At 56.5% G+C, this 25,929-nt stretch overlaps 1 protein-coding gene across 27 annotated transcripts in view; it reads left to right on the top strand.

Moving 5' to 3' along the window:
* Positions 1–25,929, top strand: part of LGR6 (leucine rich repeat containing G protein-coupled receptor 6) — a 94,928-nt gene that overhangs the window by 29,272 nt on the left and 39,727 nt on the right. The window lies entirely within an intron of this gene.

Consider the following 25,929-nt stretch of genomic DNA (forward strand, 5'->3'; position numbering starts at 1 on the left):
CCACCAAGGTTGGGTGGGGGTTGGAGGCTGCTGCCCCAGTAAGTATAAGGAAGGGGCTGTCACCCCATCTTGCTGCTCTAACCCCAGGGCTCTGGAGAGGGGTGGTGCAAGCCCAGATACCCATTCCCCCCACATACTAGACTCATTGGCCACAGGTGACCTGTTCTGTCCTCCATGAGCCCTGCAGTTCCTTTCCCGTGCACTAGGGGCGTAGTGGTCCTAGGGCGGAAGCCAAGACGGGTGCAGTGGGTACTGTACCAGCTGCTGTGGTCCCCTGGGCAGGTGCTGGGTGTGCACCATGGGCCTGGAATACAGTAGGTGCTTAATGGATGCCTGCTGAACCAACTGAATTTTCAGATACATCTACATCTGACAGAGTACATAGATAATTTGGGAGAAAGTTAGAGGCAGAACTGGACCTGACTTTGGCCATTGGGGACCTGCGGCACCCCGAGCGTGCAGTGTGTCAAGACAGAGGCTCTGGTGTCCTGGCCCATGGTCCTACCGTGGTCCCTGCCCTGTCCTCTCCTCCCCATGGCCCACCATGCACCGAGGCCCAGCCATGGGCCTGGCCCGCCAGCCACAACACCGCCATGCCGGTCCCCTCCCCTCTGCCTGGACCACCTTCCCCAGCTGCCTGAGCAGCCCGTGGTTAGCTTAGGGTTAGGGTTAGGTATGGGGCCCCCAGGACTGCTGACTGCCACCAAGCCTGAGTGGGGGTTGGAGGCTGCCGCCCCAAGAAGTATAAGGGCGGGCTGTAACCCCACCTTGCTGCTCTAACCTCAGGGCTCTGCAGGGGGTGGGGGTGTGCAAGCCCAGAAACCCATCCCCCCTGCCATGTACCAGACTCACTGAGCTGCACACCTCCCCCATCTCTCCCGTTGCCGCCCTCCATCCCTGCTCGTGCTGGGCTTCTAGCCCCATCGCTTCCTCTTCTTCCATCCAGCGTCTCCACTGGATGAGGCCAGGCAGCCCCGTGTGCCCTCCCAAGGCCAAGGTCAAGTGTCAAAGGCTAGGAGGGCTGCTCTGCTCCCACTCCCAAGGACAGACAAAATGCTTGCTCAGGGCACCACAAAGCTGGGCGGCCAGAAGTAGAGGGGGCAGAGTGTGACATTCATCCAGAGTATCAAAGACGTCTCACAGGGAGAAGGACTTTCTTTGGATTTCTCCACACTTGTTTTGAGGTTGGGCTTTTAACTGTGACTCACAGCTTCTGCGTACCTGGAGCTTCTGAAGCCTTGTCTTTTAGACACTTGGGCTGCACAGGCAGCTCTTAGGCTTTCTGAGAAGTGGCCGGGAGGACGAGGGGGTGAGCCTCCTCTGCAGCCACGAGTCCCTCCTGCTGCCTGGGTGGGTCAGGGTGGGGACTCAGGCCCAGGCCCCCTCCACCCCCTGTGTATGAGGCAGCCAAGCAGGCTTTGCCTCTTGTAGTCCTGTGAGGGGACTGCTGGCTGCAAGGCGGAAAGATTGGCTCTGGTCCACCTGCTGTGTCTCTGACCCTCCCTGGGCCCCAGCCACCCGGCTCCCTGTAGGGGACAGACGCCTCCCCGGCCCACCCACGGGGTTTCATGAAGAGCAAATACGAGTAAATGTGAGGAGGGTGTGGATCAGCTGTGATGTTCTAATGATGCCGCTGTGCTGTTGCTCCTTTAATGCGTCACCCATCTGTGCATTTCACACGTATTTTTGAGGCTTTGCTGGGGAGGCAAAATCCGAGTTTTTTGCCTCTTGAAGGATTAGACAGTGTCAGTCAGGTAAAGAGGCAGGAATGGCATTCTGGGCAGAGGGAACAACACATGCAAAGACTCAGAGATAAGATGGAACTGAGCAGGTTACAGAGAATGTGCGAGGGGCCAGTTTGGCTGCATGTGGGGCTGGGGCTGTTGGTTAGGGCAGGGGAGGAGCACGATCTGGAATCTGCAAGAGATGACGGGACCGCGGATCCGGGCTCGATGCTTAAGGCCCGGGAGCTGTGAAGGGCTTCCAGCAGGAGCCTGCATCCCTGCAGACCACTCTGGCAGCAGTCAAGGAGGACAGCCTGGAGGCAGAGAGCCGGGGGAGGGCTGAAGAAGAGGCAAGAGCAGAGGCTACAGGAGCAGCCGGCCGACTCTAGGAACATCAAAGAGCCAGGTTATCCAGACTGGGGGTCTGACTGCCTGGGTTCAAATCTCAGCTCCTGCACTTACTTCCTGTGAGGCCTCGGGCAGTTCCTGTCATCTGAGCTTCTGTTTCAGCAAAGTGGGGTGATGACGGTGTCTGTGTCCCGCAGTAGGACAGAAAGGAGTGACACGCTGAGGGCCCAGACAGCACCTTCTCCTCTACCACTGCCATTCTGCCCTCTTGGTGGTGGTGTCACCTGGACTTGGCCTTGAGGAGGTGGTGGGAAAAGTGGCAGCAGACTCTCTGGTTTGGACATCCAGGTGGACAGGGAGGGTGGCACATAGTAGGAGCTTAATGAGAAGTCCGGGTGGATAAGGAGGCCGGCACACAGTAGGAGCTTAATGAGAAGGTGCTGAACGAACATCGAGTCGTGAACCCTGAGAATGAGCACTCCAGAGAGGGCACAGGGCCAGGGGATGCTGAGGTCCCTTTGGGCATGTTGAGTTTGAGGTACCAGGCGTCTCAGACAAGCTGGAACATGGGTCACTGTACCTGCAGGACATCAGAGTGGGCATGTGCATGTACACGTGCTTGTGTGTGTGTGTGTGTGTGTGTGTGTGTGTTGGGGAGAAGCGGGAGCTGTAGCCCAACTTGAAGGCTCTGCCTGGTAGATAGATGGTCTGTCCAGAGATTTGGGAGGCTGGGGACTTCAAAGTAAGATACAGTCCCCCGAATTCAGGCCCCTCCATCGTAGGTGGGGCTATAAAGGCCAGGCCCCGGCAGCTGGGCTGAGGGGATTGGGGGAGCAGTGGCCGAGCACCTGGGGAGCTGGTGCTGCATGCGGTGTTTCCCCCGTGTGACCTGATATCACCCTCACAATGGTCCCTCTGCAACAGCTGCCGTCTCTGCTGTCAGAGGAGGGACCGAGGCTTAGACAGGCTTGGGGACCTCCCCCAGGGCAGAGCCTGTGCGTGGAAGCCATGGCCACACCCAGTGTGTTGGACCCCAAAGGCTCTGTCCTCCATCACGGCTGACGGAGAGCTGCTCGGTAGCCACCGTCTGGTGCCTCCTTCCTTCCCCACAAGTACCAGCAAGAGAACAGGAGTCAGGGGAAGGGGGGCCATGTGGGGACACGCCCTGGGGGCTGTGTGTCCACAACAGGTCCCTGGGGAAGGTGAGGGAGGGACCCTGTGCCTGCTCCCGTGGACGTGCCTGGGCTGTTAGTGCAGGTTCTGTCCTGTAGCCCGCTTTCTCCAGGCAGTAGCGGGTATCGGAGAGGAAGTGGGTTTTGGGGAAGCGGGGTGGGGGCTGGGAAGGGCCCAGAGGCCCAGTCCCACATGGCACACGACCCCCTCGCTGGACACACATGCTTCCTCCCTGGCCAATGTGGGAGCGAGAGGGTGGCCGTGCCAGACGTGTCACACCAGACCTGAGCCGCAGCCAAGAGAAGCCGTGAGCGGCCAGTGGAGCCTGAGGGAAAAGAGAAACAGGGTCGGGGAAGGCAGGGCTGGGGTCCATGGAAAAGAGGGGGTGGCCCAGCAGGACCTCAGGCCTAGGCCGGGCTGGGGCCTGAGAGGCATCGGAGGAGCCCAGGAAAGGGAAGGAAACAGGAGCCAGCCCCGTCCTGGGCCCCTGGGGAGATGCGTAACTGCAGAGGGCAGCCCAGCCTTGCAGGGAATTTATCCAGACTGAAAGCCAGGTCACAGCCAGCCTAGCCCCAGCCCCCAGCCCTGATCTGAAAGGCAGGGGCTGAAGGGGAGGGGTCCATGGTCCCTCTGGGGCGTGTGCAGTGGGTGGCCCTTCCATGAACGCGTCCAGTCTCCTGGGAAGCTGAGCAGTGAGATGAGGAGGAAAGGCCTGAGGTCCCCCAGGAGACAGTGGCCACACCGTTCCACTGGCAGTGGGAGGTCTGAAAGCGAGAGGCTTCCCAGTGGCCCTCACCCACACCTCTGACCCTGCGCCCGGGGGGCAGTTGGTTCTTTCTGGGTGTGAGCTACCCATACGTGCCTTGCAGCCCTGGCGGGCTAGCATAGTGTCCTTGTCACCCCATTTCAGAGAGGAACGAACTGAGGCACAGAGGTGCAGGGATGTGATGCAAGGCACAGACAGTCCATAGTGGAACCGGGGTCCCGGCTCAGGCGGCCTGGCCCAGGGTGCACACACACCGTGACGCCGGGCTGCCTCTCCAAGTGACTCTGGGGCACTCAGTGAGCAGGAGACAAGCCCTAGTCTGTGGGGAACTCAGGGAACGAGGCGGGGAGGGCGCTCCCAGGGCGGGGGAGGCCTTGCCTCTGGCTGGGCCCATGTCTTCTGTTCCTGGGAGTCTAGGTTCAGTGGGACCCACAGACGGGGTGGCTTCTAAACAACAGGAGTTTATTTCTCACAGTTCTGGAGGCTGAACCCGCACGGCGGGGCCCTGGGGAGGGCCTCCTGGGAATGGCAGACTGGCCGCGTCTCCTCGTGCCCTTATGGGGGTGGGGCGTAGAAGCGGGCACGAGTGCTCCCCTGACTCACAAGGGCACTAATTCCGTTTTTGAGGGCTCCACCCTCTTGACCCCGTCTGGTCATTTTCCTCCCAAAGGCCTGACCTCCTAATCTCATCGTGCGTGGGGGTTATCGGGGCTTCCGTATACATATCTGGGGGGACACAACATTCCATCCATAACAAGGGGGCAGTGCTGGCTGCCTGGGGAGCTAGGGCTGCTGTCATGGACATCGGCATAGACCCCAGGAGATGCTGGCCCTGATCAGAACCCCAGACCCTTCCCAGGGGGAGGGTGAGGCTGCTTGGGCCTCATAGCCATGAACACGCAAAGAGCTTGGAGCTGCTCTCGCCACAAGCAGCTCTTCCATCTCGGCCTTGCAGGGGTGGCATGCGCCCTGCAGCCCCTGAGTGACTCCTCGGTGGTTAGAGAAAGAGCCAGCGCAGCCAAGCTGGGTCTTCCTGGTGGTGTCTGTCACCACCCGCAGTGACTCCTCAGAGGGAAGCCTGGGTGCTGTCAGACAGGGAGGCAGGTGGGCGCGGGAGGTGGCTTCCCCGGGGAGGCATCTTCTGGGGTCTCTGAGCGCAAAGCAAGGAGGAGGGACTGTGGGCCGAGGAGAGAGAGCAGGTCCACACAGCCTGCGGAGGGCATGCAGGGCGCCGGTTCTCCAGGTGGAGTCCCCAGGCCAGCAGCGCCCGGGAAACCTGTCGGAAATGCAGGCCCCACCTGGACCTGCTGAATTAGAAACTCTGGAGCTGGGACCTGGAGTCGCGTTGGCAGGAGCCCCTAGCAGATTCAGCGCCCACCGAAGGGTGAGAGCCAGTTATGGAAGGAGGGGCGCGTGCACATCTGGGGGTGGCTACAGCAGATCCCTACCGCGGGTGGCTGAAGACAGATGCGTTCTCGCACAGTTCCCGTAGTCCTCGGGCCTCGGTGTTACAGCCGCGTTGGTCCTCGGGCCCCCGCCCATCTCTGCTGGAGGCTTACGCGCCTGTGCTGTGTTCACGTGGCCTCTCCTTTTTCCCCTGTGCATCTCTGTGTCTCTCACAGGGACACTGCCGTCGAATTTAGAGCCACCCAGATAGTCCAGGAAATCTCACCTTGAGACCCCTGCCTTAGTTACACCTGCAAAGACCCTTTTCCAAATAAGGTTCCGTCCACAAGTTCTGGGAGTTCGGATGGCAACTTAACCTTCTTGGGAGCTGCCCATTGTGGCAGGTGGACAAGGGTGGCCGAAGGCGCAGGGGCCTGCACAAGGGGCGGAGTGAAAGCTGGGCTTTGCCTCAGGACACAGGAGGCCTGGTGAGGGCAGCGGCCTGTGAGCCCGCACAGCTGCAGGGAATGTGTCTGCACAGTAAGGCCCAGTATCGGTGGGGGGCTCCTGGGGGCAGCTCTGATCTGAGCCCCATCCTGGAGGTGCCCGGTTTGCTGTGGACAGGCTGCCAGGCCACCCCTGAGCACTCAGGTGAGCTGGTGGATGGTTGTCAGTCCTGCCAGCTCGCCTGCCAGCCAGAGAGGGCCTGTGCCCAGTCTTGCTGTGGGGCCACCGAGGGTCCCCAGGGATGCACGAGGTGGCAGATGGCCTCCCTGGCACAGCTATTTTGGGCCCCGTGATTATATGCTGCTGCATTTGGATCTCCCCAAGGTTCCGGGAGTTGATTGCTACATGCGTCTGGGGCAGAGGCTGCTCGAGGTGGGTGGGTGGGCGGGCACGCGGGCAGCCCCTGTGTGTGACGAAGGTCTGAACAGGGGTGATTTGTTGCTGGAGATGCTAGGAGAGGCCATGTGGGCTGGGTCTGGCTTCCTGTGAAGGCTCATTCAGCCATAAATGCTGGTCTGGGATAGAGCTGGCCCAAGCCGGGCCACCCAGGAGCAGTGTGGTGCCTCAGCCCCACGGGGGGAGCACCTCAGCCCCCAGGGGGCCCCTGAAGGCCTGGGCCTGAGAGAGGCAGGGGCACCCGGGGTGGGGCGTGGGAGCTGGCCATTCGGTTTTGGTTTAGGTGCACGTGGGCCCCAAGCAGGGCCAACAAGTGGGGTGACAAGGCAAGCTTCCTCCATCCACACTGATGCTCTTCCCAAGCAGCTGGTGCCAGTGTAGGGATACCACCTGGGTTCTGGGTGTGTCTGGAGGGACGAGGATACCCAACCCCTGAAGTTCATCCATGCACCCACCCATGCACCCACTCACCTATGCATCCACCCATCCATCCATGCACCCACCCATGCACCCACTCACCTATGCATCCACCCATCCATCCATGCACCCACCCACCAATGCATCCACTCACCCATGAATCCATCTGTCTACCCATGCACCCACCCACCTCTGCATCCATCCACCCACACATGGGCCACCCACCTATGCATCCAAGCATCCATTTATCTGTCTGTCCATCCATCCATCCATCCACTTCTTCACCTGTTTGCTGAGGCTTTGCTAAGTGCCTGAAATGCCTGAGCTCAATGATAGCAGGGGGCTGCCTCTGAACCGCTCGTGGTCTGTGTGGGACGTCACACACCCAGATTGCCGTCTTTACTCCTCCCCCCATACACCATGGACTTAAGCTTTTGAGACAGAAAGTCAGTGCAAGTGCATATTATGTAAAAATGCATAAAAATGAAGAGGGTATTAATTGACATAATGAAAGCCAGGTGAAGCCCAGTGTGTATAACAAGAGTCACACGGGGCGTTCCCATCGTGGCTCAGCTGAAACGAATCTGACTGGTATCCATGAGGATGCAGGTTCGATCCCTGGTCGCGGTGGGTGAAGGATCCAGCTTTGCCGTGAGCTGTAGTGTAGGTTGCAGATGTGGTTCGGATCTGGCGTTGCTGTGGCTGTGGTGTAGGCCGGCGGCTACAGCTCTGACTTGACCCCTATCCTGGGAATTTCCATATGCCTCAGGTGCAGCCCTAAAAAGACAAAAAAAAAAAAAAAAAAAAAAAAAAAGAGCACCTTATGATGGATGCTTGTCTCCCGCTTACTGTGGTCCTGGGCCCTAGGCTATCACCTGGCAGACATCACCTCAACACCCTTGTGACAGATCTCTGTGGGAGACCCAGGGTCCCCATGTCACAGATGAGGAATGAAGGTCAGAGGTTGATCACGAAGCTGGTAAACAGTTTGCCTGCACATGTGCTCTTAGCCATGACCCTAGGCTCCGCGAGGGGCAGCTGGGAGAGATCCAGAGCCCTGCTTCTCCAGGCCGCCGCACAGCACCGGCGGAGCTGTCAAAGTGCAGAGTCCCAGGCCTTTCTGAGGCCCGATCAGAATCTCGAGGGCTGGGGCCCAGGACTCGGGATCTGAGAAAAATCCTTCTGGATGGTAGCTGATGTCGGGCCAGGTTAGGGACCATGCATTGCCGACCGGGCTGCTCGCAGTGTGGTCTGTGGACCAGCAGGTCGCCCTCACGTGGGCGGGTGAGTCACCCAGTTGCCCAGGCTCCACCCAAGGCCTGGGGAGGCAGACTCTGCATTTAACAAGACTCCCCCCCTGCCCCTTGCCCCGACACACACCTTCCTGGTTCTTAGTGTCCAATAAAATTTGAAACTCACTGTTCTTTTGTGGGTGAGAAAGAACTCACTTTTCTGGGAAGCCTCTGCCCTGGCTCTGACATCGTCATCATCACCATCTTCATCATCATCATCTTCATCTTCATCATCTTCCTCTTATTCATCGTCATCATCACCTTCATCCTCCTCCTCCTCATCCGCATCATCCTCATCATCTTCATCATTTTCATCCTCATCCTCCTCATCCTCATCATCTTCATCATTGGCTGCCCATCCCCCACCCCCTGGCTCTAAGGGCTTTCTCTGCAAAGCCCTCAAGCCCTTTTTTTTTTTTCCTTTTCTAGGGCCGCTCCCTCGGCATATGGAGGTTCCCAGACTAGGGGTCTAATCGGAGCTGTAGCCACTGGTCTACACCAGAGCCACAGCAACGCAGGATCCGAGCTGTGGCTGCGACCTACATCACAGCTCACAGCAATGCCGGGTCCTTAACCCACTGAGCAAGGCCAGGGATCGAACCTGCTACCTCATGCTTCCCAGTTGGATTGGTGAACCACTGCGCCACGACAGGAAGTCCTGCAAAGGCCTCAAGTCTTAACCCCTTTCTTCTCCTGTGCTCACCTGTGTGCATGGGGCCATGGGGGTGGAAATGGGGGGTTGGGGTTGGTTTGGCTGTGGGCCTGTGTAGAGGCAACGAGATGTGCCAGGCCACTGGAGGATGCAGTCGGAGACACAAAGGTTAGACTTTGAGGAGAACTTACTGCTGTCTGTACCCACAGGGAGGGAAGGGCCAAGGTGCCTTCAGTCCTCAGTCACACCCCCACCTCTGGCCAGGGGACTGCCTTCCTCTGTCCCCCTCCTGACGTTTTCTGGGAGCTCACAGCCTCTGTTCAGAATCCTGTCCCACTGACGCCTTGGCGAAGCAGAGAGGAGGTGAGGATGGTTGGGCTCTGCTGGGAAGAGTGGCAGCACCTGTGTGCCAGCCTCCCCTGGCCACACCCATGTTCCCTTGGCCTGCAGCCATCCTGGGGGACGGGACTGGTCAGGGGCTGGAAAAGGGAGATCTTTTCCAGAGTCTATGAGTCATTTTCCACCCATTTATGGGCCTTTAGGGCCCAGGTGGCTGCCCGCCGCTCACTGGCGAGTGGAAACCCTCACTCCAACCGGAAAGGCGGCGGGTGAGGCAGGCTCTGGCCCTGGCCACTTGTAGAGACCGCGTGGGTGAGGGCAGCCTGCAGGGACCCCGGGGCCTCAGAACACCAGTGGGAGGCGCCATGGGTCACCCAGTCCAACTGCCTCCTCTGCAGGTGGGGAAGCCCAGCGGCAGGGACGGGAGGTGGTGCTCCTGGTGTCACCAGTGAGTTGGGGACAGAGCTGTGGCTGCCTGGAACCCAGGCCGGGTCTGCCGACGCTTTCTCACGCCTTTCTGACAGGACCACCTTTTACAAGCCTCTGTGACCTCGTCAGCCAGGTGGCTCTGAGATCAGTTGCTCTGGAGCGTGCCCTCCCCCCCGCATTAGCCCCACCACCGGATTTTGGACTTGGAGCCAACTCCTTCCCTCCCCCAAGGGCCCTTAAATCAGACAGTCTGCAGGACTCTGTGGACCCTTGGGAGGGATCTGGGCGGTGGCGATGGAGGCAGGAGGCCGGTGACTGGCGGTGTGGGGGGTTTCTGGAAGGGTAGGAGGGTCCTCACTCCAGGAGAAAGGGCCAGGCGGCACGCCGGCTCCTCCCACCCCCACCCTGAGTCCCAGAAAGTGCTTCTTCTCGAGCCTCTGTCTTACCCGGACGCCTCGTGCGTGGGGAAGGGAACGCAGCACCTCTCTGGGGCCATGGGCAGAGGTGACCTCATCCCCATCCCTGTCCTCAAAGTCTGGGGAGAAGGAGAGAGGGCAGGAGCAGAGGGAGGGAACTTTCTCTGAGCATCTCCAGGTGGTTGGTGTCACCAAGGTGCTCCGTTCCTGCGGGCACAAAGGCTCTGTCCCAGGCCCCTTCCAGCCACCACCTTCTCCTGTCAGCCCACGTGTCACTCCGTCTGTCACCTCCAGGCTAGTGTCTGCAGCTCTCCATCCATCACAGGGGTTCTTACAAGGCCTGAGCTGTCCCCAAGTCCAGCAAGCTCTTCCCAGCCCTTATCTCACGGAGTCTCAGCAGCACGCCAGGCGCTGGCCCCTCTCCCCTGTCACCCTGTCGATGGCAGAGCTCCTGGGCTCTTCCTTTGTCCCTGCTGAGGCCACACTTCAGCCCGGGCTGAGCTGCCCTTGAAATCGCCACTTGAATGGCCCAGCGGGCCTCCCACTGGACATACCCAGCCCCCCGTGGGTGTCCCGCACCTGCAGCTCTGTCCTGACTCACTTTCCTAATCCAGATGTTCAGATACTTAGCCGTTACCCTTGACCCCTCCACACCCACACCCCCACCTCCCATCAGTCGTATCCTGGGGCCATGTGTCCTGCTCGCTCTGGAATGAGGCTTCTCTCTGCACCCACCATGGCCACATCCCCTGCCCACCGTCACCCCACCCGGGGCTGTGCCCCTCCCCCCCACCAGCTGGCCCCTTGCCTCATCCTGGACTTTGCCCAATCCCCCCACCCCAAGTCTGATGGACCTTAAAACACAAACCCAATCGGGCCACCCCCTGCTTACAATCCTTCATGGCTCCTGTCGCCCTGGAGACAAGGCCAAGCTCCTTGCTGGGCTGCAGGACGTGCTACCTGGCCGTGCCCTGACACCCGAGCGGTAGACAGACTGAGCAGGTGTGGTCCTGCTTTGCTGCCCAGGCCTCAGCCTCACCGTCCTCACTCATCCCCGTAGGCGCCCCCCACCCCCACCCTGGGTGCATACCCCGCCCCCAGCGGCCTGCATGCCTCCCTTACTTCCTCCGCTCTGTTGCTCCCCTCCACTGAGCTGTGCGGCAGTGGAGAATGTGTCCTTTTTCTATTCAGGATTCCTACCCTGGGACCTGCCGGACATGCAGGCACTGCGTGGTCTTTGCTTATAAAGCGTATAGAAGAATGAATGGAGGAGTTCCCGTCGTGGCTCAGTGGTTAATGAATCCAACTAGGAACCATGAGGTTGTGGGTTCGATCCCTGGCCTTGCTCACTGGGTTAGGGATATGGCGCTGCCATGAGCTGTGGTGTAGGTTGCAGACGCGGCTCGGATCCTGTGTTGCTGTGGCTCTGGTGTAGGCCAGTGGCTACAGCACTGATTCGACCCCTAGCCTGGGAACCTCCATATGCTGCAGGTGCAGCCCTAGAAAAGGCAAAAAGACAAAAAAAAAGGGGGGGGGAAGTGGGGCCGAGAAGGGCAGGGACTCGCTGAGTAATGAACTTGGTGTAAATGAGAAACGCAGTGTGATCAGAGCTGGAATTTAGGCTTAGATGTGTCTGGTTCTTAAGCTGATGGTCTTTCTACTACCACTTGCTGGAAGCTTCCTGAGGATACCTAGGAAGTTCAAAGAGGGGGGTCCCTGGGAGCCTTTCCTGCCATCCACTGTAACTGTCAGAGGAGGCGGGAGAGCAGACAGAGCCAGGGAGTGAGGGCAGGACACGAGCCCCAGGGCTCCGAGGGCAGATCGTGGCCTGGTGTGGGTGGCGAGCCAGGGGTCTCTGGGTGGGGGGCTATGGGCCCCTGGGCTTGATGGTATGTTTTCAGAGTCTCCGCGTTAGAGCATCTGTCAGCCCAAAGAAAATAGAAATGGAAAGCCATTTTTTGTAAAGCCGAGCCATGCATTCCAAAGCCAAGAATAACATGATTTAGGGTTACCTGTAACTTAGGGATGGTCTCTGCTCTCTGTGGGGAGTGGGGACCTCACTCCATGGGGGTGGGGTGGGATGAAGGACAGCCTCCCCATGTGTTCCAGCCCGGAGCCAGGAGGCCGGATCCCCCAGCCCTGTCCCTTTCCTTCCTGCTCTGTCGGCTTCAGCGACAGAAACCAGGCTGCAGGGCCCCTATCCCCAGGCCCAATGCTCCCCATACGCTCTGCCATTATCTGATCTCTAGGCTGTGCACCTGCTCAGCTGGGCCTGAAGGACCTGCAGTAAAGCCCTCAGACCTCCTGGAATGCCAGGAAAGAAGGAAAGAGGACTGGGTGGGGGGCATGGGCTGGGGTCAGGGGGAGGCTAGAAGCCCACCACGTCTCCCTGATTCTTAGTCCTGCTGTTGGCTGGGGTGGAACGGATCCGAGGGTGGGCCCAAGGGGCTCCCACTTAGTAATCTTGCTCCTTCAATGAGAAACCAGCACAACCTCGGGGCTAGGACGGAGCTTCCCCGCTTTCACATTGGTGCTCCTGGTCCTGGCTCTCCATGCCCTCCGTTGTCCCCTACCTCCCCAAACCTGTCCCTTCTGCCCCCAGGCCTTGGCCTGTGCTGTTCCTCAGGCTCAGATGCTTTTCCCCATCCTTTCTCCAAGCTTGGTCTCTCTACTGCCAAAATCAACACAGCACACCTCCTCCAGAGAGTCCTCCTAGGCTGACTCCACCTGACCCTGAGCCTGCTCAGTACACTGAGTACCAGAACCAGGATGGCAGGAGGGGAGGCTGTGTGGCCAGAGCAGAGCCAGAAAGATCTGGGGGGGTAGGGGGCTCTCCTGTCTCTCCTGCTGCTGACCTGGAGGCTGCAGGGCTGGGGGACAACGCGGTGGAACTCGGTTCTGGGGAGAACCTGGTCAGAACTCGGCTTTGAAGAGAACGTGGTGGGGATCCGGCTTTGGGGAGAACGTGGCGGAACTCGGCTTGGTGGGGAGGGTGTCCCCTGCAGCTCTGCTTTCAGAACGGGCTTGGCGTGCCTGTGGTGAGCTTCTGGCAAGTCTGGAGAGTCCTTAGAAGGGGCCCACACCAGCCCATCTCTCCCTGAGGAGACCTGACCAGCGTCCTGGATCTGGGAGCCGAGGGAGGAGGGGTGAGGCTGCCCACCTCCCTGGCCAGGGCCGGCCTGGCGTGCGTGCCAGCTCGGGCGGAGGATGGCTCCCTTTGGCCGCGAGGGCGATGTGTGTTCCAGGTGTTCCCTGACCGCGCGGCTGCCCCGCCACTTTCTAGATGAAGAGTCAGGACACACTGTGTGCTCTCCCCGGGCCTGGGTTCTGTGACCTGTGAGCTGCGGGTGATAAAGTGACCCTCCAAAGGTCCACAAGACACTTAGCACTGCCCAAACCCAAAGTGCAGGAAGGGGTGGTCTGCGATGAGGTCACTGCCAGACTGACCTCCCCCAGGTGACAGGCCCTGAGACTGCAGGGCCTGGATGGTGGGCCTTCACCCCCCACTCCGGCTTGCCCCAAATGAGATCACCCAGGGGGCAGGGGACAGTCACCTGCAGGGAGTGAGTGCGGGTCCTTTCCTTCTACGGGGTCAGCATCCCCGCCAAGCCAGCTTCACCCAGTTACCACCGAGTAGAGGTTGGGATGCTGTTTCGAACAGGGTGGAGAGAGTCAGGGGCGGTGCAAGCTGTGCATGTCTGAGGGGTGCTGAGTCCGTGCTCATCCTTCTGCTGTCTGCCTAGGTGAGGACTCGGGCAGCCAGTGGCCTCTTTTCCATAGATTTACTTTCAAAGGGCGAAACTCTTGGGCGGCATGAAGCACAAGGCCCACAGAATCACTCAGACCAGTCAGCAGTGACGCCGAAATGCATCCTCTGACAGAGTTCCCGTCGTGGCGCAGCAGAAACGAATCCGATTAGGAACCATAAGCTTGAGGATTCGATCCCTGGCCTCGCTCAGTGGGTTGAGGATGTGGCATTGCTGTGAGCTGTGGTGTAGGTTGCAGATGCAGCTTGGATCTGGCGTTGCTGTGGCTCTGGTGTAGGGCGGCGGTTGCAGCTCCTATTAGATCCCTAGCCTGGGAACCTCCGTATGCTGCGGGTGCAGCTCTAAACAAAAAAAAGAGAGAGAGAAGCTTTAGAGCTTTAAAGAAGCTGGTCACCTGCTTCTGTTTGTGGCTGCTGGGGTACAGGGAGTCCTGGGGCCACCGGCTTCTGAAACAGGGGAGCCTCACGATGCCTGCAACCCCTTTTAGCCGCAAGACCGACAGAGCTCTGTGAAGAGGAGCCTGGCAGCCCGGGTTTGCAGGTAGAAGGGAAGGGGACAGTGGCAATAAAAGGACAGCTTTGCAGGGAGGGGAGGAGCCTGAGCACCTCGCAGGGGCTGGGACTTGAGGGCTGAGGGATTTGAGCAGGCGGGCTGGGGCAGGCCCGGTCTGCATCGAGGACAATGAAGCCACTTAGGAGACCGTACAGGACATGGCGACAGCCCTGGGTCAGGAGAGGCTGTGGCCTGGTGGTTCCAGTGCTAGGACCTGGTGACCAAGCTGGGGGGAGATCGAAGGAGGGGCCTGGGAGGATGGGGCTTCTCCTGCTCCCCCCACAACCCCCCCGCAACCTCCCTCTTCTCCCGCCCCCCCACCCCACGCCACGCAGGCCCCATCCTCAGCCCAGCACTCCAGAGCCTGGGGCCTAATTACACCCTGACGCCCTTTGTTTTTGTTTTTGTTCTGACTCATTGCAGAAAATTTAGAAAATACAGAAAATTAAAAAAAATAGAAAGCACCCACAATTGTACCACCCAGATACAATGCTTGTTGACTTGTCTGTGTGTTTCTCTCTGAACACACATGCTTTCCCAAACACACTTCCCGCACGACATGTTAAATCTTCACAAATTACTTTGGGGCCTGGTTTATTGTTCCTTCAAAATTGTGCTAATATAGCTTGGGCGTAATCGTTTTAGCTTTAAGTACTTTTAAAATTTGGGATACAAGTCACATGGCACAAGATTCGCCCTTTAAAAGGGGACAGTTAGAGTGGCCTGATGCCACAGCGGGTTAAGGATCCAGCACTGTCCCTGCACCAGTCGGGTTGCGGCTGTGGTGCAGGTTCAGTTCCTGGCCCTGGAACTTCCACATGCTGAAACAAGTTTAAGGTTTATTTTTTTAAAAAACGGCCAGTCGAGTGTTTTTAGCATGTTTGCAAACTCGTGCAGCTCCACCATTAAGTCCAGAATGTTCTCATGTCCACCGGGGAGACCCGCTGTCACTCCCACCACTGCCACCGCCTCCACATTTCTAATCTCCTCTCCCATACATGGCATCATACACAGTGTAGCTTTTTGTGTTTGGCTTCTTTCACTTTGCATGTTTTCAGGATTCACTTGCGTGTGTATTCATGAATCTGTCAGCACTTCATTCCCCTTGGCTGGATGCCATTCCTCTCTGTGCATAGACCATGGTTTGTGTACCTGTTACCAGGTGGTAGCCATTTGCTTGTCTTCAATTTGGGGATTTTTTTTGTTTGTTTGTTGTTTTTTGGGTTTTTTTTTTTTTTTTTTTTTTGCTTTTTTTTTTTTAGGGCCGCACCTGTGGCATATGGAGATTCCCAGGCTAGGGGTCCAATCGAAGCTACAGCTGCTGGCCTGCACCACAGCCACAGCAACACAGGATCCGAGCCGCATCTGCGACCTACACCACAGCTCATGGCAACGCCGGATCCGTAATCCACTGAGCGAGGCCAGGGATCGAACCTGCAACCTCATGGTTCCTAGTTGGATTCGTTTCCGCTGTGCCACGACAGGAACTCTGGCCATTTGTTCATCTCGTTTATTTGTTTATCATCGTCTATTTATATCTGTTGATCATTTTTAAATCAGATTGTCTTTTTCTTGTTGGTTTATAACAGTTCTTTAAATATTCTGGATACAAGTACCTTATCAGATGTATGATTTGCAAATATTTTCTCCTGTTCTGAGGCTTTTCCTTTGTTTTTGTTTTGTTTTGTTTTGTTTTGTTTTTTTTGTCTTTTGTCTTTATAGGGCCGCACTCGAGGCATATGGACTTTCCCAGGCTAGGGGTCGAATTGGAGCTGCAGCTTCCTACCTATGCCACAGCCATAGCAACATAGGATCCGAGCCACATCTGTGACCTACACTTACAGCTCATGGCAGCGCCGGATCCTCAACCCACTGAGCAAGGCCAGGGATAGAACCGCAATCTCATGGTTGCTATTTGGATTCATTTCTGCTGCGCCTCGACGGCAACTCTGCATTTCCTTTTCTTGATAGTGTCCTTTAAAGGACGGAAGTTTTCAGTTTTGATGAAGTCCAATTTATCTGCTTTTTCTTTTGTTTCTGGTACTTTTGGTGTTTTATTTAAGAACCTATTGCCTAATCCAAGGACAGGAAAATTTATGGCTATGTTTTCCTCTAAGAGTTGTAGAGAATTTCAGTGTTTAATCTCTTTTGCGTATATTTTTGTATGGTGTGAGGTCGAGGTTCGATTTAATTCTTTTGCCTGCAGATAGTGAGTTCTTTCTGCAAACCATTTCATCACTCCCAAGGCTATGCTTTGAAAAGACTGTTCTTTCCCCCATTGAGTTGTCTTAGCATCCTTGTTAATAATCAGTTGCCCACTGGAGTTCCCGTTGTGGCACAGCAGAAACCAATCCAGCTAGGAACCATGAGGTTGTGGGTTTGATCCCTGGCCTTGCTCAGGGGGTTAAGGATCTGGCATTGCCATGAACTGTGGTGTAGGTGGCAGACGTGGCTCGTATCTGGCGTTGCTGTCGCTGTGGCGTAGGCCAGCAGCTGTGGCTCTGATTCGACCCTTAGCCTGAGAACCTCCATATGCTGTGGGTATGGCCCTACAAAGAAAAAAAAAATTGCCCATAAATGTGTGAATTATTTCTGGACCCTTAATTCTATGTAATAGACTGATATTTCTGTCCTTATGCCAGTATCATCCAGTCTTGACGTCTGTAGTTGTGTAATAGATTTTGAAACCAGGAAGCGTGAGTCCTCCTGCTTTCTTCTCCTTTTTCACAATTGTCTTGATTATTCTGGCTTCCTGAATTTGCATAGAAATTTTTAGGATCAACTCATCAATTTCGGCAAAAGAAAAAAAAGAAAGGATACTGGGAGTTTGATAGGGGTTGTGTGGAACCTGTAGATCAGTTTGGAGTGTGTTGCCATCTTAACAATCCATGAATATATCTTTCCATTTATTGAGATAGTCTTTTTTTATTTTTAATTTTTTTATTTTTATCTTCTTTGGTCTTTTTATCTTTTCTCGGGCCACGTTGGAGGCATATGGAGGTTCCCAGGCTAGGGGTCCCATCGGAGCTGTAGCTGCTAGCCTACACCAGAGCCACAGCAACGCGGGATCCGAGCCACGTCTGTGACCTACACAGTGGCTCACGGTGATGCCGGAGTCTTAACCAACTGAGCGAAGCCAGGAATTGGACCTGCAACCTCATGGTTCCTAGTCGGATTCGTTAACCACTGAGCCACAATGGGAACTCCAATTTAGGTAGTCTTTAATTGCTTTCAACAACGTTTTATGTTTTCAAGGTATAAACTTTTGTACTTTTTGCTAAATTTATTCCTGTTTGTGTTGGTGTTACTGTCAATTGAATTGCTTTCTTAATTTTGTTTTTGGACTATTCATTGCAGGCGTGTAGACGTATCATGAATTTTTGTGGCGTGAAGTGTGGGTTAAGAATTCTGTGTGGGCTGATACTTTCTTTTTTTTTTGGCCTTTTTAGGGCCATACCCACGCCATGGCAGTTCCCAGGCTGGGGGTCAGATCAGAGCTGCAGCTGCTGGCCTACGCCACAGCCACAGTAGCGTGGGATCTGAGGTGCTTCTGTGACCTACACCACAGCCAGGGATCGACTCGCATCCTCGTGGTTACTAGCCGGGTGCTTTACCACTGAGCCACAATGGGAACTCCTTCATTAGGCGTTTTATTTTTTTATTTATTTTTATTTATTTTTAATTTTTTTTTTTTTTGGTCTTTTTGCCTTTTCTAGGGCTGCTCCCTCGGCATGTGGAGGTTCCCAGGCTAGGGGTTGAATCAGAGCTGTCACCACCGGCCTACGCCAGAGCCACAGCAACGCGGGATCTGAGCTGCATCTGCAACCTACACCACAGCTCATGGCAATGCCGGATCGTTAACCCACTGAGCAAGGGGAGGGATCAAACCCGCAACCTCATGGTTCCTAGTCGGATTCGTTAACCACTACGCCACGACGGGAACTCCCATTAGGCGTTTTAATGTTTGATAGCAGAAATTTTAGTCCATTTTTCATTATATTTTGCTTATGTATTTATTTTATAACATGAACTTTAGTTTTATTTGTAAAGATACACCTAACCCCTGCCCCCAAATCCCACTCAGTGTATTTTCTCCTCCCTTCCCTATTTGAGAACATGTTTTTGTGGACGTCACAAATAATTTTCACTAACTGGTTATAAACCTCATGGGTCATTATGTGTTTTTCTCAGAATCCTGTAGAAGTAGCTCTGTTTCTCCCTGGCATGTGATGTGCCAGGAAATTCTGAGTTGATCTTATCATTTTGTTCCTTAGAGGAGAGTGTGTTTCTTCTTCATGAATGCTGGTAGGACCTTCCCCCCTTATCTTTACAATTTAAAAGTTTTGGAGTTCCCGCTCTGGTGTAGCAGGATTGATGACAATGTCTCTGCAGCACTGGGACGCAGGTTCGATCCCCAGCCCCGCCCAGTGGGTTAGGGATCCGGCGTTGCTGCAGCCTCGGCATAGCTCAGATCTGATCCCTGGACTGGGACCTCCATGTGCTGCAGGGCGGCCAAAAAAGGCAAAAAGAAAAAAAAAATTTTTTTTTTCCAGAATGTCTAGGTATGAATCACTTTTCCTTCAGTTTGCCTGGGACACAATAAACATTTTTAGAATTTTTTTTTTTTTTTTAGTTTCAAAAATTTTTTTAGGAGCTCACTGGTTATGCTAGCAGTTAAGCATCCAGCATTGTTGCTGCTGTGGCGTGGGTTCCATCCCTGGCCCTCGTGCCTCAGGCAAGGCCAAAAAAAGAGAAAAAAGAAAAAAATTTTTCCAAAGTTGTAGCTCTGTTGTGCTTCTGCTCCATTTGTCCTTGGTTGATCTCTGGCAATACCTGGAAATCTGTGTTCAAATTCAGTTCTAGAGAGAACCTCATCTGACCTCATCTGATCGCGTTCTGCCTGAGTCCCGAGTTCAGGGCAGTGTCTTATCCTTTCTCGCTGCTGATTCAACTTTCTTCGGTGCCGCTTCTGCTCTTTCTCGCTGGGTGCACGTTTGATTTTTGCTCTGTTGACTTTCTCTTCTAGCCACACTCCCACGTCCCTTCCAGCTCCAGTCATCTTTGCATCTGTCCTTGGAATTTACTTTTACTTTCCACATTTTATGCTGTGGTTCCTCTGTGTCCGCCTTTTCTCTCCTATGGATGTTTGCGCCTGTTTCACAAACATCATAATTGCTTATCTTATGGAGGGTCCCCAAATAGCCTTTTTTTTTTTTCTCATTCTAGTAATTATTTTTTTAGATATTTGCTTTTTTCCTGGGTTTTAGAATGCAATTACCACTTGTTCTTCAGAATTTGGAAAACATCGTTGCTTTAAAATTTTCTCTTTTTCAAAGTTCCTGTAGTGGCTCAGCGGTTAACAAACCCGACCAGTATTCATGAGGACACGGGTTTGATCCCTGGCCTCGCTCAGTGGGCTAAGGATCCAGTGTTGCCGTGAGCTGTGGTGTAGGTCGCAGATGTAGCTCGGATCCCGCATTGCTGTGCCTGTGGTGTAGGCTGGTGGCTACAGCTCTGATGGGACTCCTAGCCTGGGAACCTCCATATGCCACAGGTTCGGCCCTAAAAAGACAACAACAAAAAAAATAATAATTTTTTTTCTCTCTTTCGGACACTTATATTTAAAAAATGTGGTTAAATGTACATAACATAAAATGCACCATCCCAGCCATATTTGAGCATACAACTTAGAGGCGTTGAGTAAATGGACCTGGGTAACCAGCACCCCCATCCTCGCCCCCAGGCGTCTTGCCATTTTGCAAAACCGAAACTCTGCCCCTTCCCCCAGCCCCTGGCAACCACCTTCTACCTTTCTGTCTCTGTGGAATCATACAGGCTTTGTGCTTTAGTGGCTGGCTTGTTTCACCGAGCATCAGGTCCTCAAGGTTCATCCCCGCTGTAGCAGGTGTTAGAATTTCCTTTTAAAGGCTGAATAATGTTCCGCTGTGTGCGCACATCTTGTTTGTCCATCAGTCATGATGGATACCCGGGTTGCTTCCACCTAGGCTGTTGTAATAATGCTGTGACCGTGGGTTTGCAGTTGTCCCCTTGCATCCCTGCTCCCCCCCTCCCCCCGCGCCCATCTGTAGTGGAGACCGTCTTATCTAGGTGCAGGGTTTGTCGTGGGGAGGCCCGTGGGTTTCTGTGGTTTTGCTCTCCGATGGCTCAGCCGGCTTCTTGGATACGCAGATGGGATGCAGGTGTGTCCAAGCCCCAGGCCAACCTTCAGCATCTCAGCGGATGCACTAGGGTCCCGTGTGGCTCTGACTCTCTGACCAAGGACAGTGTGGAGGTCCATGCGCATGTTTGCTGCCCCTGCTGAACCTCCGGCGGAAACTTGAACCCATGTTTCGCTTAGTCCCTGGAGACCTGGGGACTCTTAGCGGGGCCCAGGCGCCGGAGTATTAAGAGCTCACGGGCTGGCACGGTGGAGCCATGGCAAGACATGCTGCTTATCTCAAGGCGCTTGACTCAGGCTGCCCTCCTGCCGCAGGGTGGCCCTCGCCTCTGGCCCGAGTGGACGTGGAGGGTCCTCTGGACTGTGATTCTCGGGGGTCTGATGGGGCCGGGACTTCCGTCTTCCGTGAAAGAGCTGGGGCTCCTCTGTTGCACGGAGCGAGGCAGATGGAGCCCCTCACTCTCAGCCACTCCCCTCGATCCCACTGACCTAGAGCTGGCCGAGCGGTCCGATCCTGGTTAAGTGTTGCTGCTGGTCAGGGGCCAAGCTTCCCTCTTTTTCTGTCCCTTCCTTGGTTTTAGTGGGAAGGTAGTTATGTTTTCCTCTGTTTTAACTGAAAAGTCCGCTTCCTCTGACTTGTTTTCCCGGCCAGAGGAGAGGGTCATGGCTAGTGTCCCCGAGCCGAGGGCCTCAGCGGGGGTGGGGAGCAGGGCTGCCTGTGGGTTGTCGGTCAGTGGGGACCTCGAAGGTGATGCGTGTCGGGGGGCCAAGCGCCTTGGGGGGCGGGGGCTGACCCAGAGCTGTAGGTGACGGAACAGGAGGAAGTCCGCGGGGATAGCCCTCTGAGAGGGTGGATGGACAGATGGGCAGACAGATGCGGGAATGGTGGGGGGATGGGAGGAGAGCCTTGGCACCACGCAGGGTAACCTCCCGGCTCCCACACTGGTCCACGGGGGCCCAGGAGGAGGACGCGTCGGAGGCCCCCTCCTTCCATAGCACCTTTAGGAGTGTTCATATAGGGCTTGGTGTCCGTGTCCCAGGGACCTACCGCTACCGTCTATCTGCCGGGGCGGCCATTAGGACCCAGGACGTTGCCCATAGTCCCTGACATCGTTGCCTCTCTCTGCAGAACAGCTGAGCAAAGTCCCGTGGGCCTCTCCCTCCCTCAGCCACGGCACCCTGGGCCGAGGGCTGGCACCCCTGGGCCGAGGGCTGGCACCCCTGGGCCGAGGGCTGGCACCCCTGGGCCGAGGGCTGGCATGAGCACCAAGCAGCCATAGGACGAGCCAAGCCACCCAATGACCCAGGAAGCCTGGAAGCCAGCCTGCTCTCCCAGTCCAGGGGCTGGAGGCTGGCATGGCTGGGTGCCTGGCATCTTCACACCCCAGGATTCCGGGATTGTCCCCCGCAGAGCTGGCCTTCTGCCCAGACCTGAAGGTCTGTGTCTTTAGGGGAAGTGCAGGAAGGCTGCACCCTTGTGTCCTCCCCCGCCTCCTGGAGGGCGGGCGTCGTTTTTTACCCATGGCTGCCATGCAAACACACGAAGTGGCCTGGAGGAAAGCTCGGTACCCCTTTTGATGTACACAAAGGAAGCACATTCTCTGCCTCCTGGGTCCAGCCCATCTCCTGGCAGGGGAGGGGAAGGGCGGTGGGTGCGTTAGCATCGCCTGGAGGACCTTGACATTGGCGTCTTCTCAGCATCCTCCCTTTGATCACTGAGAGGCTGACAGTACTGGGGAAGGATCTTATTGGGGGGTAAATCAGAGCTAATGAGATCACTTTCCTCAAGCAAACACCGGCCTTCCTGCGCGGCGCTCGGGGAGCGCGGTGCTGCCCCACCTCTAAGCCTCTCCTGCGCCCCCACCCCGTCACATGGGCGGCAGGGGTGAACTGAAGGCCCCTACCCGCCCCCTCAGGGAAGCTCGATATGAAGCTTCTGGTGGTTCAGGCCGCCTCCCACCCGGCCCCCCCAGACTCTCCGGGGATGCCCACCCCCGACCCTCGTGCTCAGTTCCAACCCCCAAGAGTGTAATTTCTGAACTCAGAACTACACACTCTGGGAGGCCTGGCCATGGGCTCCGGATGTGTGCAGGCCTGTCTGGGACCTGAGGGACGTGACCGCAGCTCCCCACAAGACCTTGGCAGTGCCATGGGGTGGGAGCAGCCGCCCTGCCCGGGGTGTCTGGGAGGCACGCTCCCGATGGACGAGGGCAGGGATGCTGGGCTCCAGGCCACCTGCCTTCATTTCTCTGCTGTCTCGTTACCTGACCTTGACCATACCCTCAACCCCGGTCCTCCTGGTGGAGTCCTCTGAGCAGTGCTGGAAGCCCCTGAACTCAATCAGAACCAGCAAAATCCACACAGACTGAACGCCCAGTGTGCGCAGGTTTCAGGGAGAGACACAGTGCGCGGCCCCTGGGGGTCGTGCAGTCTGATCCAGAGAAACGCTTGGTAAGATTCCAAGGTCCAGAGCTGGCTTTGGCCTTTCTCCCACCTGCACCGAGCACCCCCCCCCCACTCTCCCTCTGGCCCAAAGCTCCCTGCACTCAAGTCTGTGTCCCAGTCCCAGAAGTTTCTCTCAAAAAAGTATTCTCCATTGGGAGTTACCTGGTGGTCTAATAGTTAGGACTCTTTCATGACTATGGCCTGGGTTCAACCCGTGATCTGGAAACTGAGACCCCACATTAAGCTGCTGCTCACAGCCGCCAAAAAAAGGAGTGCCCGTCATGGCTCAGCAGAAACGAATCTGACTAGCATACCCTAGGACACAGGTTTGATCCCTGGCCCCGCTCAGTGCATTAAGGATCCAGGGTTGCCATGAGCTGTGGCATAGGTCACAGATGTGGCTTGGATCCAGCGTTGCTATGGCTGTGGGGTAGGCTGGCAGCTACAGCTCTAATTTGACCCCTAGCCTGGGAACGTCCATGTACCATGGGTGTGGCCCTAAAAAGGCAAAAAAAAAAAAAAAAAAAAAAAATTGCCAGATTTTTAAAATCACTATGGGCAACTTCAACTTTCTATAAAAGGAATGCTGTCTGATCCTGAAGTGCCTGGCCATGGGACGGAGTTGGCTGCCCTGAGCAGGGTGCAGTGCCACAGGCTGTAAGTCGGCCTGCTCAGCAAGCCCTTGTCTTGTGGACGGAGGGACACAACCGAGGGGAACGTGTGCAGAGAAGGCACAGACTCCTGGAAGGACAGAGCCTCAAAGGCCCCCCCCCCCACTCTGCCCCAGTTGCAGGTGGAGATGCTGAGCCCGGAGAGGGAGGGGACTTCTCCAAGGTCAAGTGCTCTGTGCAGCTGCCCTCCCCGCCACCTCCCCAGCTGTCCTCAACCCCAGACTCCTCAAAGCCTCTGGGTTGAAGTTTAAATTCCTGAGGCCCCCACGGCCCAGCGGGTTCTCCTTCTAGCCCCTTCTCCTCCTCCAGCCTCCCCCCACCCCGCCTCTTCCCCATCCGGGCGCTGAGAGTCAGTCCTTCCTCTGGGGTGGACCGGGGACCAGCACAGGTGCTGTCTTCAAAGAGTTCTGGTTCAGGGTCACCTAGCTCCTCCCTTCCCCCCACCTCCCACCGTCCTAGGGCGGAATGGGGGGAGGGTTAGGCCAGGGGAGACCATCCCAGAGGTCCCAGAGCCCAGGCAGGCCCCAGTCAGCCTGTGAGGTGCCCCCAACCTGCCCTGTTACTGCAGGAAAGATTTCTACCAGAAATCGCCCAGGGAGCCCAACCCACGTACGTAGGAGACACAGAAAGGCTACTGGGGTTGTTGACATTAGCCAGAGCTTAGGTGCTGTAATTGCCTACTTCCTCCTGCAAAGCCCAGCCCACCTACAGCTCCAGAGCTGCTCAAGTCTTGTCCCCAGTCTTGGTGTCCTGGCCCAGCCGCCCTCCAGCACAGGGTGTGGGTGGAGGTGGGGAGTGGACCCAGGAGCCTGAGGGTTGGGGAGCTACTCCGAGAGTACCTGTCCTGCCAGGGCCTGGGCAGAGTCCGTGGAGGGTCCCCAGGGCTCCAAGGTTCCTGGGGGCAGGGGCCCTTCCAACAGAGGGGAGCAGGGAGCAGGCTGCTCCGTTTCTTCTCCTGCCCCCACTCTGGGCACCGAGGGGGGCCATCTCGAAGGGAGTGTTTGTCCTCACAGCTGAAACCACCAGGAGGACTGACAAGCACCAGGTGCCCAGTCCCCCATCCCGCCCCCACCCCCCGCCCTGGGACCCCAGGGTCCCTCTGCACAGCCTCCCTGTTAGAAGGAGGGGCTGCCGGACAGCTTATGAGCTGTGCAGTCATGGTCTGAACAGTCTCCGCCGTGGGCAGCGCGCTGAGGAGCGCTGAGGACACCAGCCCTCAGATTAAATGAGGGGATTTGTGACAAGGTCTTTTTGATGACCAAGTCTGTGCTCCCAGGACGCCCCAGGGTGAGAGCTACCACATAAAAAGCAGATAGCGCTCAGGACCTACTTGTTCCTGTTTATCGGAAATTCAAATTTAACTAGGCATTGTCCCAAATATTGCATGGGACATATTTACACTAAAAACGACTTACTGTTTATCCACAATTAAAATTTGAATGGGCAGCATGTACTATGATTTGCTAAATCCAGCCTTGCTGCCTGGGTCCACATCCCGCCCGAGCCCACCTGCTCATCCAGACGCAGAATCAGAACCAACCGACTTCCACCATCATCCCAGCTCCTTCACCTGCCAGTTCGCTGGGTTTCCCGCTTTGGCCCGTCCCTGGCCCCAGGATCAGGACTGGGCCGCAGGCAGGTCCCCTCCCCGCCCCAGGTCCTCGGTGAGCTGTGGAGGAGGGGTGGCCCCCAACAGGGCAAAGGAGCTCGGGGGCTCCCTGAGAAGGGGGCCCTGCCCACGAGGAGTGGCCATTCTCAGGCCCTGTGACCTCCGGGCTGCACCGAACATAGCAGGAAGAGTGATCAGGGCCGTGGGGACGTGTGAAAGCGGGCACACGCGTGAGCTCACACATGCACATGCAGGGGCAGACCCCAGCGCCCCCCCAGCTCACAGACTGAAGGCTGTTCCCTGCTCGATGTCTGTCGTCGGTCCCTGGCCTCGCTGGACCTCTGAGGTCGGCCATCAGGTGTCGCCCTCCCCAGACCCCCAGTACTGGCCTCAGGTAGGGAGGCTGGTGGCTTTGGGGTCACACGCCAGGTTGGAACCCCAGGTCTGTGACCTGGGGCCTCCCTTGGGGCGTTGCTGCCTGGATGCAGGTACCAAACCTGGCGCTGAGCTGGCTTGGGACAGGGCTCATGCGTGGGCGAATGACCGCACTGGTGCCCTGGTTGTCACCAGAATCCAGCTCAGGGCTTCAGAGAGGGAGCAGCCCACCTGGGGACCCAGGCTTCCTTGAAAAGGTGACGGACTTTCTGTCCTAGAACCACGCCCCCGTTGGTCCGTGTTCCTGTGGAGAAGGCTCTGGCCTGGTCAGCGCTGCTGTGACTCTCTTGCAGCCTCTGTTAGCCACGTTTGGGCACGATGCCAGGGCTGAGCAGGTTCCTCTAACCCCTGCCCAGAGCCCCACAGCAAGACAGAGCTTGAACACAAAGTCAATAATCTCAAACTGGTAGCTTCAGGAGTTCCCATT

This window comes from Sus scrofa, chromosome 10 (genome assembly GCF_054392235.1).
Source record: "Sus scrofa isolate SSC_HxYL_T2T_F1_AM1 chromosome 10, Sscrofa_HxYL_maternal_Yorkshire_Landrace_v2.0, whole genome shotgun sequence".
Classification (NCBI taxonomy): Eukaryota; Metazoa; Chordata; class Mammalia; order Artiodactyla; family Suidae; genus Sus; species Sus scrofa.